Source organism: Gobius niger (assembly GCF_951799975.1).
Source record: "Gobius niger genome assembly, chromosome: 2".
Taxonomy (NCBI): Eukaryota; Metazoa; Chordata; class Actinopteri; order Gobiiformes; family Gobiidae; genus Gobius; species Gobius niger.
In genome coordinates, this window is record NC_136853.1 from 5,631,117 (window position 1) to 5,645,564 (window position 14,448).

Here is a 14,448-nt window from a genome sequence, read left to right on the forward strand (position 1 = left end):
AGGACGAAGCTCCAAAAGGACGAGGCTCCGAAAGGACGAAGCTCCGAAAGGACGAAGCTCCGAAAGGCTCTGAAAGGAAGAACCTCCGAAAGGAAGAACCTCCGAAAGGAAGAAGCTCCAAAAGGACGAGGCTCCGAAAGGAAGAACCTCCGAAAGGACGAGGCTCCAAAAGGACGAGGCTCCGAAAGGAAGGACCTCCGAAAGGAATGCCTCTGAAAGGAAGAAGCTCTGAAAGGAAGAAGCTCTGAAAGGAAGAAGCTATGAAAGGAAGAACCTCCGAAAGGAAGATCCTCTGAAAGGAAGAAGCTCCGAAAGGAAGAACCTCCGAAAGGAAGAGGCTCGAAAAGGACGAAGCTCTGAAAGGAAGAACCTCCGAAAGGAAGAAGCTCCGAAAGGAAGAACCTCCGAAAGGAATAACCTCCGAAAGGAAGAACCTCCGAAAGGAAGAACTTCTGAAAGGAAGAAGCTCCAAAAGGACGAGGCTCCGAAAGGAAGAACCTCCGAAAGGACGAGGCTCCAAAAGGACGAAGCTCTGAAAGGAAGAACCTCCGAAAGGAAGAAGCTCCGAAAGGAAGAACCTCCGAAAGGAATAACCTCCGAAAGGAAGAACCTCCGAAAGGAAGAACCTCCAAAAGGACGAGGCTCCGAAAGGAAGAACCTCCAAAAGGACGAGGCTCCAAAAGGACGAGGCTCCGAAAGGAAGAACCTCCGAAAGGAATAGCCTCTGAAAGGAAGAACTTCTGAAAGGAAGAAGCTCCAAAAGGACGAGGCTCCAAAAGGACGAACCTCCGAAAGGAATAACCTCCGAAAGGACGAGGCTCCAAAAGGAATAACCTCCGAATGGAAGAAGCACCGAAAGGACGAAGCTCCAAAAGGACGAGGCTCCGAAAGGACGAAGCTCCGAAAGGACGAAGCTCCGAAAGGACGAAGCTCCGAAAGGACGAAGCTCCGAAAGGACGAAGCTCCGAAAGGCTCTGAAAGGAAGAACCTCCGAAAGGAAGAACCTCCGAAAGGAAGAAGCTCCAAAAGGACGAGGCTCCGAAAGGAAGAACCTCCGAAAGGACGAGGCTCCAAAAGGACGAGGCTCCGAAAGGAAGGACCTCCGAAAGGAATAGCCTCTGAAAGGAAGAAGCTCTGAAAGGAAGAAGCTCTGAAAGGAAGAAGCTCTGAAAGGAAGAACCTCCGAAAGGAAGATCCTCTGAAAGGAAGAAGCTCCGAAAGGAAGAACCTCCGAAAGGAAGAGGCTCGAAAAGGACGAAGCTCCAAAAGGACGAAGCTCCGAAAGGAAGAAGCTCCAAAAGGAAGAACCTCCGAAAGGAAGAACCTCCGAAAGGACGAAGCTCCGAAAGGAAGAAGCTCCTAAAGGACGAGGCTCCGAAAGGACGAAGCTCCGAAAGGACGAAGCTCCGAAAGGACGAAGCTCTGAAAGGAAGAAGCTCTGAAAGGAAGAACCTCCGAAAGGAAGAACCTCCGAAAGGAAGAACCTCCGAAAGGACGAGGCTCCAAAAGGACGAAGCTCCAAAAGGACGAAGTTCCAAAAGGACGAGGCTCCGAAAGGACGAAGCTCCAAAAGGACGAAGCTCCGAAAGGACAAAGATCCGAAAGGACGAAGCTCCGAAAGGACGAAGCTCCGAAAGGAAGAAGCTCCAAAAGGAAGAACCTCCGAAAGGAAGAAGCTCCGAAGGACGAGGACCCGAAAGGACGAAGCTCCGAAAGGAAGAAGCTCCAAAAGGAAGAACCTCCAAAAGGACGAAGCTCCAAAAGGACGAAGCTCCAAAAGAACGAAGCTCCGAAAGGAAGAAGCTCCAAAAGGAAGAAGCTCCGAAAGGACGAAGCTCTGAAAGGAAGAATCTCCAAAAGCACGAGGCTCCGAAAGCACGAAGCTCCGAAAGGAAGAACCTCCGAAAGGAAGAACCTCTGAAAGGAAGAACCTCCGAAAGGAAGAACTTCTGAAAGGAAGAAGCTCCAAAAGGACGAGGCTCCGAAAGGAAGAACCTCCGAAAAGACGAGGCTCCAAAAGGACGAAGCTCTGAAAGGAAGAACCTCCGAAAGGAAGAACCTCTGAAAGGAAGAACCTCCGAAAGGAAGAACTTCTGAAAGGAAGAAACTCCAAAAGGACGAGGCTCCGAAAGGAAGAACCTCCGAAAGGACGAGGCTCCAAAAGGACGAAGCTCTGAAAGGAAGAACCTCCGAAAGGAAGAAGCTCCGAAAGGAAGAACCTCCGAAAGGAATAACCTCCGAAAGGAAGAACCTCCGAAAGGAAGAACCTCCAAAAGGACGAGGCTCCGAAAGGAAGAACCTCCAAAAGGACGAGGCTCCAAAAGGACGAGGCTCCGAAAGGAAGAATCTCCGAAAGGAATAGCCTCTGAAAGGAAGAAGCTCCGAAAGGACGAAGCTCTGAAAGGAAGAACCTCCGAAAGGACGAGGCTCCAAAAGGAATAACCTCCGAAAGGAAGAAGCACCGAAAGGACGAAGCTCCAAAAGGACGAGGCTCCGAAAGGACGAAGCTCCGAAAGGACGAAGCTCCGAAAGGACGAAGCTCCGAAAGGACGAAGCTCCGAAAGGACGAAGCTCCGAAAGGCTCTGAAAGGAAAAACCTCCGAAAGGAAGAACCTCCGAAAGGAAGAAGCTCCAAAAGGACGAGGCTCCGAAAGGACGAAGCTCCGAAAGGACGAAGCTCCGAAAGGAAGAGGCCCCGAAAGGACGAAGCTCCAAAAGAACGAAGCTCCAAAAGAACGAAGCTCTGAAAGGAAGAAGCTCCGAAAGGACGAAGCTCCGAAAGGACGAAGCTCCGAAAGGACGAAGCTCCGAAAGGAAGAAGCTCCGAAAGGACGAAGCTCTGAAAGGACGAGACTCCAAAAGGACGAGGCTCCGAAAGAAAGAACCTCCGAAAGGACGAGGCTCCAAAAGGACGAACCTCCGAAAGGAATAACCTCCGAAAGGACGAGGCTCGGAAAGGAATAACCTCCGAAAGGAAGAAGCTCCGAAAGGACGAAGCTCCAAAAGGACGAGGCTCCGAAAGGAAGAACCTCCGAAAGGACGAGGCTCCAAAAGGACGAGGCTCCGAAAGGAAGGACCTCCGAAAGGAATAGCCTCTGAAAGGAAGAACCTCCGAAAGGAAGATCCTCTGAAAGGAAGAAGCTCCGAAAGGAAGAACCTCCGAAAGGAAGAGGCTCGAAAAGGACGATGCTCCAAAAGGACGAGGCTCCGAAAGGAAGGACCTCCGAAAGGAATAGCCTCTGAAAGGAAGAAGCTCTGAAAGGAAGAAGCTCTGAAAGGAAGAACCTCCGAAAGGAAGATCCTCTGAAAGGAAGAAGCTCCGAAAGGAAGAACCTCCGAAAGGAAGAGGCTCGAAAAGGACGAAGCTCCAAAAGGACGAAGCTCCGAAAGGAAGAAGCTCCAAAAGGAAGAACCTCCGAAAGGAAGAACATCCGAAAGGAAGAAGCTCCTAAAGGACGAGGCTCCGAAAGGACGAAGTTCCGAAAGGACGAAGCTCCGAAAGAACGAAGCTCCGAAAGGACGAAGCTCCAAAAGGAAGAACCTCCGAAAGGAAGAACCTCCGAAAGGACGAGGCTCCAAAAGGACGAAGCTCCAAAAGGACGAAGCTCCAAAAGGACGAGGCTCCGAAAGGACGAAGCTCCAAAAGGACGAAGCTCCGAAAGGACAAAGATCCGAAAGGACGAAGCTCCGAAAGGACGAAGCTCCGAAAGGAAGAAGCTCCAAAAGGAAGAACCTCCAAAAGGACGAAGCTCCAAAAGGACGAAGCTCCAAAAGAACGAAGCTCCGAAAGGACGAAGCTCCAAAAGGACAAAGCTCCGAAAGGACGAAGCTCTGAAAGGAAGAACCTCCGAAAGGAAGAACCTCCGAAATGAAGAACCTCCGAAAGGACGAGGCTCCAAAAGGACGAGGCTCCGAAAGGAAGAACCTCCGAAAGGACGAGGCTCCAAAAGGACGAGGCTCCGAAAGGAAGAACCTCCGAAAGGAAGAAGCTCTGAAAGGCAGAAGCTCTGAAAGGAAGAACCTCCGAAAGGAAGAACCTCCGAAAGGAAGAAGCTCCAAAAGGACGAGGCTCCTAAAGGAAGAACCTCCGAAAGGAAGAGCCTCTGAAAGGAAGAAGCTCTGAAAGGAATAACCTCCGAAAGGAAGAACCTCCAAAAGGAAGAAGCTCCAAAAGGAAGAAGCTCCAAAAGGAAGAAGCTCCAAAAGGACGAGGCTCCGAAAGGAAGATCCTCCGAAAGGAAGAAGCTCCGAAAGGACGAAGCTCCGAAAGGAAGAACCTCCGAAAGGAAGAACCTCAGAAAGGAAGAGACTCCAAAAGTACGAAGCTCTGAAAGGCAGAACCTCCGAAAGGAAGAACCTCCGAAAGGACGAAGCTCCGAACGGAAGAAGCTCCAAAAGGAGGAAGCTCCAAAAGGACGAAGCTCCGAAAGGACGAAGCTCCAAAAGGAAGAAGCTCCAAAAGGAATAACCTCCGAAAGGAAGAAGCTCCAAAATGACGAAGCTCCGAAAGGACGAACCTCCGAAAAGAAGAACCTCCGAAAGGAAGAACCTCCGAAAGGAAGAAGCTCCAAAAGGACGAGGCTCCGAAAGGAAGATCCTCCGAAAGGACGAGGCTCCAAAAGGACGAAGCTCCAAAAGGAAGAACCTTCGAAAGGAAGAAGCTCTGAAAGGAAGAACCTCCGAAAGGAAGAAGCTCCGAAAGGACGAGGACCCGAAAGGACGAAGCTCCGAAAGGAAGAAGCTCCAAAAAGAAGAACCTCCAAAAGGACGAAGCTCCAAAAGGACGAAGCTCCAAAAGAACGAAGCTCCGAAAGGAAGAAGCTCCAAAAGGAAGAAGCTCCGAAAGGACGAAGCTCTGAAAGGAAGAATCTCCGAAAGGAAGAAGCTGCAAAAGGAAGAACCTCCGAAAGGAAGAACCTCCGAAAGGAAAAACCTCCGAAAGGAAGAAGCTCTGAAAGGAAGAACCTCAGAAAAGAAGAACCTCCGAAAGGAAGAAGCTCCAAAAGGACGAGGCTCCGAAAGGAAGATCCTCCGAAAGGACGAGGCTCCAAAAGGACGAAGCTCCAAAAGGAAGAACCTCCGAAAGGAAGAGCCTCTGAAAGGAAGAAGCTCCGAAAGGAAGAACCTCCGAAAGGAAGAACCTCCGAAAGGAAGAACCTCCGAAAGGAAGAACCTCCGAAAGGAAGAACCTCCGAAAAGACGAGGCTACAAAAGGACGAAGCTGCAAAAGGACGAAGCTCCAAAAGGACGAGGCTCCGAAAGGACGAAGCTCCAAAAGGACGAAGCTCCGAAAGGACGAAGCTCCGAAAGGAAGAAGCTCCAAAAGGAAGAACCTCCGAAAGGAAGAGCCACTGAAAGGAAGAAGCTCTGAAAGGAAGAACCTCCGAAAGGAAAAACCTCCAAAAGTACGAATCTCCGAAAGGAAGAACCTCCGAAAGGAAGAGCCTCTGAAAGGAAGAAGCTCTGAAAGGAACAACCTCCGAAAGGAAGAACCTCCGAAAGGAAGAAGCTCCAAAAGGACGAGGCTCCGAAAGGAAGAACCTCCGAAAGGAAGAAGCTCCAAAAGGACGAGGCTCCGAAAGGAAGATCCTCCGAAAGGACGAGGCTCCAAAAGGACGAAGCTCCAAAAGGAAGAACCTTCGAAAGGAAGAAGCTCTGAAAGGAAGAACCTCCGAAAGGAAGAAGCTCCGAAAGGACGAGGACCCGAAAGGACGAAGCTCCGAAAGGAAGAAGCTCCAAAAGGAAGAACCTCCAAAAGGACGAAGCTCCAAAAGGACGAAGCTCCAAAAGAACGAAGCTCCGAAAGGAAGAAGCTCCAAAAGGAAGAAGCTCTGAAAGGAAGAACCTCCGAAAGGAAGAACCTCCGAAAGGAAGAGCCTCTGAAAGGAAGAAGCTCTGAAAGGAAGAACCTCCGAAAGGAAGAGCCTCTGAAAGGCAGAAGCTCTGAAAGGAACAACCTCCGAAAGGAAGAGCCTCTGAAAGGAAGAAGCTCTGAAAGGAATAACCTCCGAAAGGAAGAACCTCCAGAAGGAAGAAGCTCCAAAAGGAAGAAGCTCCAAAAGGAAGAAGCTCCAAAAGGACGAGGCTCCGAAAGGAAGATCCTCCGAAAGGAAGAAGCTCCGAAAGGACGAAGCTCCGAAAGGAAGAACCTCCGAAAGGAAGAACCTCAGAAAGGAAGAGACTCCAAAAGTACGAAGCTCTGAAAGGCAGAACCTCCGAAAGGAAGAACCTCCGAAAGGACGAAGCTCCGAACGGAAGAAGCTCCAAAAGGAGGAAGCTCCAAAAGGACGAAGCTCCGAAAGGACGAAGCTCCAAAAGGAAGAAGCTCCAAAAGGAATAACCTCCGAAAGGAAGAAGCTCCAAAATGACGAAGCTCCGAAAGGACGAAGCTCCAAAAGGAAGAAGCTCCAAAAGGAATAACCTCCGAAATGAAGAAGCTCTGAAAGGAAGAAGCTCTGAAAGGAAGAACCTCCGAAAGGAAGAACCTCCGAAAGGAAGAACCTCCGAAAGGAAGAGCCTCTGAAAGGAAGAAGCTCCGAAAGGAAGAACCTCCGAAAGGAAGAACCTCCGAAAGGAAGAACCTCCGAAAAGACGAGGCTCCAAAAGGACGAAGCTCCAAAAGGACGAAGCTCCAAAAGGAATAACCTCCGAAATGAAGAAGCTCTGAAAGGAAGAAGCTCTGAAAGGAAGAACCTCCGAAAGGAAGAACCTCCGAAAGGAAGAACCTCCGAAAGGAAGAGCCTCTGAAAGGAAGAAGCTCCGAAAGGAAGAACCTCCGAAAGGAAGAACCTCCGAAAGGAAGAGCCTCTGAAAGGAAGAAGCTCCGAAAGGAAGAACCTCCGAAAGGAAGAACCTCCGAAAGGAAAAACCTCCGAAAGGAAGAAGCTCTGAAAGGAAGAACCTCAGAAAAGAAGAACCTCCGAAAGGAAGAAGCTCCAAAAGGACGAGGCTCCGAAAGGAAGATCCTCCGAAAGGACGAGGCTCCAAAAGGACGAAGCTCCAAAAGGAAGAACCTCCGAAAGGAAGAGCCTCTGAAAGGAAGAAGCTCCGAAAGGAAGAACCTCCGAAAGGAAGAACCTCCGAAAGGAAGAACCTCCGAAAGGAAGAACCTCCGAAAAGACGAGGCTACAAAAGGACGAAGCTGCAAAAGGACGAAGCTCCAAAAGGACGAGGCTCCGAAAGGACGAAGCTCCAAAAGGACGAAGCTCCGAAAGGACGAAGCTCCGAAAGGAAGAAGCTCCAAAAGGAAGAACCTCCGAAAGGAAGAGCCACTGAAAGGAAGAAGCTCTGAAAGGAAGAACCTCCGAAAGGAAAAACCTCCAAAAGTACGAATCTCCGAAAGGAAGAACCTCCGAAAGGAAGAGCCTCTGAAAGGAAGAAGCTCTGAAAGGAACAACCTCCGAAAGGAAGAACCTCCGAAAGGAAGAAGCTCCAAAAGGACGAGGCTCCGAAAGGAAGAACCTCCGAAAGGAAGAAGCTCCAAAAGGACGAGGCTCCGAAAGGAAGATCCTCCGAAAGGACGAGGCTCCAAAAGGACGAAGCTCCAAAAGGAAGAACCTTCGAAAGGAAGAAGCTCTGAAAGGAAGAACCTCCGAAAGGAAGAAGCTCCGAAAGGACGAGGACCCGAAAGGACGAAGCTCCGAAAGGAAGAAGCTCCAAAAGGAAGAACCTCCAAAAGGACGAAGCTCCAAAAGGACGAAGCTCCAAAAGAACGAAGCTCCGAAAGGAAGAAGCTCCAAAAGGAAGAAGCTCTGAAAGGAAGAACCTCCGAAAGGAAGAACCTCCGAAAGGAAGAGCCTCTGAAAGGAAGAAGCTCTGAAAGGAAGAACCTCCGAAAGGAAGAGCCTCTGAAAGGCAGAAGCTCTGAAAGGAACAACCTCCGAAAGGAAGAACCTCCGAAAGGAAGAAGCTCCAAAAGGACGAGGCTCCGAAAGGAAGAACCTCCGAAAGGACGAGGCTCCAAAAGGACGAGGCTCCGAAAGGAAGAACCTCCGAAAGGAAGAGCCTCTGAAAGGAAGAAGCTCTGAAAGGAATAACCTCCGAAAGGAAGAACCTCCAGAAGGAAGAAGCTCCAAAAGGAAGAAGCTCCAAAAGGAAGAAGCTCCAAAAGGACGAGGCTCCGAAAGGAAGATCCTCCGAAAGGAAGAAGCTCCGAAAGGACGAAGCTCCGAAAGGAAGAACCTCCGAAAGGAAGAACCTCAGAAAGGAAGAGACTCCAAAAGTACGAAGCTCTGAAAGGCAGAACCTCCGAAAGGAAGAACCTCCGAAAGGACGAAGCTCCGAACGGAAGAAGCTCCAAAAGGAGGAAGCTCCAAAAGGACGAAGCTCCGAAAGGACGAAGCTCCAAAAGGAAGAAGCTCCAAAAGGAATAACCTCCGAAAGGAAGAAGCTCCAAAATGACGAAGCTCCGAAAGGACGAAGCTCCAAAAGGAAGAAGCTCCAAAAGGAATAACCTCCGAAATGAAGAAGCTCTGAAAGGAAGAAGCTCTGAAAGGAAGAACCTCCGAAAGGAAGAACCTCCGAAAGGAAGAACCTCCGAAAGGAAGAGCCTCTGAAAGGAAGAAGCTCCGAAAGGAAGAACCTCCGAAAGGAAGAACCTCCGAAAGGAAGAACCTCCGAAAAGACGAGGCTCCAAAAGGACGAAGCTCCAAAAGGACGAAGCTCCAAAAGGACGAGGCTCCGAAAGGACGAAGCTCCAAAAGGACGAAGCTCCGAAAGGACGAAGCTCCGAAAGGAAGAAGCTCCAAAAGGAAGAACCTCCGAAAGGAAGAAGCTCTGAAAGAAAGAACCTCCAAAAGGACGAAGCTCCGAAAGGACGAAGCTCCGAAAGGAATAACCTCCGAAAGGAAGAACCTTCGAAAGGACGAGGCTCCAAAAGGACGAAGCTCCAAAAGGAAGAAGCTCCGAAAGGAAGAACCTCCGAAAGGAAGAAACTCTGAAAGGAAGAACCTCCGAAAGGAAGATCCTCTGAAAGGAAGAAGCTCTGAAAGGAAGAACCTCCGAAAGGAATAACCTCCGAAAGGAAGAACCTTCCAAAGGACGAGGCTCCAAAAGGACGAAGCTCCAAAAGGACGAAGCTCCAAAAGGACGAGGCTCCGAAAGGACGAAGCTCCAAAAGGACGAAGCTCCGAAAGGACAAAGATCCGAAAGGACGAAGCTCCGAAAGGACGAAGCTCCGAAAGGAAGAAGCTCCAAAAGGAAGAACCTCCGAAAGGAAGAAGCTCCGAAAGGACGAGGACCCGAAAGGACGAAGCTCCGAAAGGACGAAGCTCCAAAAGGAAGAAGCTCCGAAAGGACGAAGCTCTGAAAGGAAGAATCTCCAAAAGCACGAGGCTCCGAAAGCACGAAGCTCCGAAAGGACGAAGCTCCGAAAGGACGAAGCTCTGAAAGGAAGAATCTCCGAAAGGAAGAAGCTGCAAAAGGAAGAACCTCCGAAAGGAAGAACCTCCGAAAGGAAGAAGCTCCGAAAGGAAGAACCTCCGAAAGGAAGAAGCTCTGAAAGGAAGAAGCTCTGAAAGGAAGAACCTCTGAAAGGAAGATCCTCTGAAAGGAAGAAGCTCCGAAAGGAAGAACCTCCGAAAGGAAGAGGCTCCAAAAGGACCAAGCTCCAAAAGGACCAAGCTCCGAAAGGAAGAAGCTCCAAAAGGAAGAACCTCCGAAAGGAAGAACCTCCGAAAGGAAGAAGCTCCAAAAGGAAGAACCTCCGAAAGGACGAAGCTCCGAAAGGAAGAAGCTCTGAAAGGAAGAACCTCCGAAAGGAATAACCTCCGAAAGGAAGAACCTTCGAAAGGACGAGGCTCCAAAAGGACGAAGCTCCAAAAGGAATAACCTCCGAAAGGAAGAACCTCCGAAATGAAGAAGCTCTGAAAGGAAGAAGCTCTGAAAGGAAGAACCTCCGAAAGGAAGAACCTCCGAAAGGAAGAACCTCCGAAAGGACGAGGCTCCAAAAGGACGAAGCTCCAAAAGGACGAAGCTCCAAAAGGACGAGGCTCCGAAAGGACGAAGCTCCAAAAGGACGAAGCTCCGAAAGGACAAAGATCCGAAAGGACGAAGCTCCGAAAGGACGAAGCTCCGAAAGGAAGAAGCTCCAAAAGGAAGAACCTCCGAAAGGAAGAAGCTCTGAAAGAAAGAACCTCCAAAAGGACGAAGCTCCAAAAGGACGAAGCTCCGAAAGGACGAACCTCCGAAAGGAAGAAGCTCTGAAAGGAAGAACCTCCGAAAGGAAGAACCTCCGAAAGGAAGAACCTCCGAAAGGAAGAAGCTCTGAAAGGAAGAACATCCGAAAAGAAGAACTTCCGAAAGGAAGAACCTCCGAAAGGAAGAAGCTCCAAAAGGACGAGGCTCCGAAAGGAAGATCCTCCGAAAGGACGAAGCTCCAAAAGGACGAAGCTCCAAAAGGAAGAACCTCCGAAATGACGAGCCTCTGAAAGGAAGAACCTCCGAAAGGACGAGCCTCTGAAAGGAAGAAGCTCCGAAAGGAAGAACCTCCGAAAGGAAGAACCTCCGAAAGGAAGAACCTCCGAAAGGAAAAACCTCCAAAAGTACGAATCTCCGAAAGGAAGAACCTCCGAAAGGAAGAGCCTCTGAAAGGAAGAAGCTCTGAAAGGAACAACCTCCGAAAGGAAGAACCTCCGAAAGGAAGAAGCTCCAAAAGGACGAGGCTCCGAAAGGAAGAACCTCCGAAAGGAAGAAGCTCCAAAAGGACGAGGCTCCGAAAGGAAGATCCTCCGAAAGGACGAGGCTCCAAAAGGACGAAGCTCCAAAAGGAAGAACCTTCGAAAGGAAGAAGCTCTGAAAGGAAGAACCTCCGAAAGGAAGAAGCTCCGAAAGGACGAGGACCCGAAAGGACGAAGCTCCGAAAGGAAGAAGCTCCAAAAGGAAGAACCTCCAAAAGGACGAAGCTCCAAAAGGACGAAGCTCCAAAAGAACGAAGCTCCGAAAGGAAGAAGCTCCAAAAGGAAGAAGCTCTGAAAGGAAGAACCTCCGAAAGGAAGAACCTCCGAAAGGAAGAGCCTCTGAAAGGAAGAAGCTCTGAAAGGAAGAACCTCCGAAAGGAAGAGCCTCTGAAAGGAAGAAGCTCTGAAAGGAACAACCTCCGAAAGGAAGAACCTCCGAAAGGAAGAAGCTCCAAAAGGACGAGGCTCCGAAAGGAAGAACCTCCGAAAGGACGAGGCTCCAAAAGGACGAGGCTCCGAAAGGAAGAACCTCCGAAAGGAAGAAGCTCTGAAAGGCAGAAGCTCTGAAAGGAAGAACCTCCGAAAGGAAGAACCTCCGAAAGGAAGAAGCTCCAAAAGGACGAGGCTCCGAAAGGAAGAACCTCCGAAAGGACGAGGCTCCAAAAGGACGAGGCTCCGAAAGGAAGAACCTCCGAAAGGAAGAGCCTCTGAAAGGAAGAAGCTCTGAAAGGAATAACCTCCGAAAGGAAGAACCTCCAGAAGGAAGAAGCTCCAAAAGGAAGAAGCTCCAAAAGGAAGAAGCTCCAAAAGGACGAGGCTCCGAAAGGAAGATCCTCCGAAAGGAAGAAGCTCCGAAAGGACGAAGCTCCGAAAGGAAGAACCTCCGAAAGGAAGAACCTCAGAAAGGAAGAGACTCCAAAAGTACGAAGCTCTGAAAGGCAGAACCTCCGAAAGGAAGAACCTCCGAAAGGACGAAGCTCCGAACGGAAGAAGCTCCAAAAGGAGGAAGCTCCAAAAGGACGAAGCTCCGAAAGGACGAAGCTCCAAAAGGAAGAAGCTCCAAAAGGAATAACCTCCGAAAGGAAGAAGCTCCAAAATGACGAAGCTCCGAAAGGACGAAGCTCCAAAAGGAAGAAGCTCCAAAAGGAATAACCTCCGAAAGGAAGAAGCTCCAAAAGGACGAAGCTCCGAAAGGACGAAGCTATGAAAGGACGAAGCTCCGAAAGGACGAAGCTCCGAAAGGAAGAACCTCCGAAAGGAATAACCTCCGAAAGAAAGAAGCTCCGAAAGGACGAAGCTCTGAAAGGATGAATCTCCGAAAGGAAGAAGCTGCAAAAGGAAGAACCTCCGAAAGGAATAACCTCCGAAAGGAAGAAGCTCCGAAAGGACGAAGCTCCAAAAGGACGAGGCTCCGAAAGCACGAAGCTCCGAAAGGACGAAGCTCCGAAAGGACGGACCTTCGAAAGGACGAAGCTCCGAAAGGACGAAGCTCTGAAAGGAAGAACCTCCGAAAGGAAGAACCTCCGAAAGGAAGAACCTCCGAAAGGAAGAAGCTCCAAAAGGACGAGGCTCCGAAAGGAAGATCCTCCGAAAGGACGAGGCTCCAAAAGGACGAAGCTCCGAAAGGAAGAAGCTCTGAAAGGAAGAACCTCCGAAAGGAATAACCTCCGAAAGGAAGAACCTTCGAAAGGACGAGGCTCCAAAAGGACGAAGCTCCAAAAGGAATAACCTCCGAAAGGAAGAACCTCCGAAATGAAGAAGCTCTGAAAGGAAGAAGCTCTGAAAGGAAGAACCTCCGAAAGGAAGAACCTCCGAAAGGAAGAACCTCCGAAAGGACGAGGCTCCAAAAGGACGAAGCTCCAAAAGGACGAAGCTCCAAAAGGACGAGGCTCCGAAAGGACGAAGCTCCAAAAGGACGGAGCTCCGAAAGGACAAAGATCCGAAAGGACGAAGCTCCGAAAGGACGAAGCTCCGAAAGGAAGAAGCTCCAAAAGGAAGAACCTCCGAAAGGAAGAAGCTCTGAAAGAAAGAACCTCCAAAAGGACGAAGCTCCAAAAGGACGAAGCTCAGAAAGGACGAACCTCCGAAAGGAAGAAGCTCTGAAAGGAAGAACCTCCGAAAGGAAGAACCTCCGAAAGGAAGAACCTCCGAAAGGAAGAACCTCCGAAAGGAAGAAGCTCCAAAAGGACGAGGCTCCGAAAGGAAGATCCTCCGAAAGGACGAGGCTCCAAAAGGACGAAGCTCCAAAAGGAAGAACCTCCGAAAGGAAGAGCCTCTGAAAGGAAGAAGCTCCGAAAGGAAGAAACTCCGAAAGGAAGAACCTCCGAAAGGAAGAACCTCCGAAAAGACGAGGCTCCAAAAGGACGAAGCTCCAAAAGGACGAAGCTCCAAAAGGACGAGGCTCCGAAAGGACGAAGCTCCAAAAGGACGAAGCTCCAAAAGGACGAAGCTCCGAAAGGACGAAGCTCCGAAAGGAAGAAGCTCCAAAAGGAAGAACCTCCGAAAGGAAGAAGCTCTGAAAGAAAGAACCTCCAAAAGGACGAAGCTCCGAAAGGACGAAGCTCCGAAAGGAATAACCTCCGAAAGGAAGAACCTTCGAAAGGACGAGGCTCCAAAAGGACGAAGCTCCAAAAGGAAGAAGCTCCGAAAGGAAGAACCTCCGAAAGGAAGAAACTCTGAAAGGAAGAACCTCCGAAAGGAAGATCCTCTGAAAGGAAGAAGCTCTGAAAGGAAGAACCTCCGAAAGGAATAACCTCCGAAAGGAAGAACCTTCCAAAGGACGAGGCTCCAAAAGGACGAAGCTCCAAAAGGACGAAGCTCCAAAAGGACGAGGCTCCGAAAGGACGAAGCTCCAAAAGGACGAAGCTCCGAAAGGACAAAGATCCGAAAGGACGAAGCTCCGAAAAGACGAAGCTCCGAAAGGAAGAAGCTCCAAAAGGAAGAACCTCCGAAAGGAAGAAGCTCCGAAAGGACGAGGACCCGAAAGGACGAAGCTCCGAAAGGACGAAGCTCCAAAAGGAAGAAGCTCCGAAAGCACGAGGCTCCGAAAGCACGAAGCTCCGAAAGGACGAAGCTCCGAAAGGACGAAGCTCTGAAAGGAAGAATCTCCGAAAGGAAGAAGCTGCAAAAGGAAGAACCTCCGAAAGGAAGAACCTCCGAAAGGAAGAAGCTCCGAAAGGAAGAACCTCCGAAAGGAAGAAGCTCTGAAAGGAAGAAGCTCTGAAAGGAAGAACCTCTGAAAGGAAGATCCTCTGAAAGGAAGAAGCTCCGAAAGGAAAAACCTCCGAAAGGAAGAGGCTCCAAAAGGACCAAGCTCCAAAAGGACCAAGCTCCGAAAGGAAGAAGCTCCAAAAGGAAGAACCTCCGAAAGGAAGAACCTCCGAAAGGAAGAAGCTCCAAAAGGAAGAACCTCCGAAAGGACGAAGCTCCGAAAGGAAGAAGCTCTGAAAGGAAGAACCTCCGAAAGGAATAACCTCCGAAAGGAAGAACCTTCGAAAGGACGAGGCTCCAAAAGGACGAAGCTCCAAAAGGAATAACCTCCGAAAGGAAGAACCTCCGAAATGAAGAAGCTCTGAAAGGAAGAAGCTCTGAAAGGAAGAACCTCCGAAAGGAAGAACCTCCGAAAGGAAGAACCTCCGAAAGGACGAGGCTCCAAAAGGACGAAGCTCCAAAAGGACGAAGCTCCAAAAGGACGAGGCTCCGAAAGGACGAAGCTCCAAAAGGACGAAGCTCCGAAAGGACAAAGATCCGAAAGGACGAAGCTCCGAAAGGA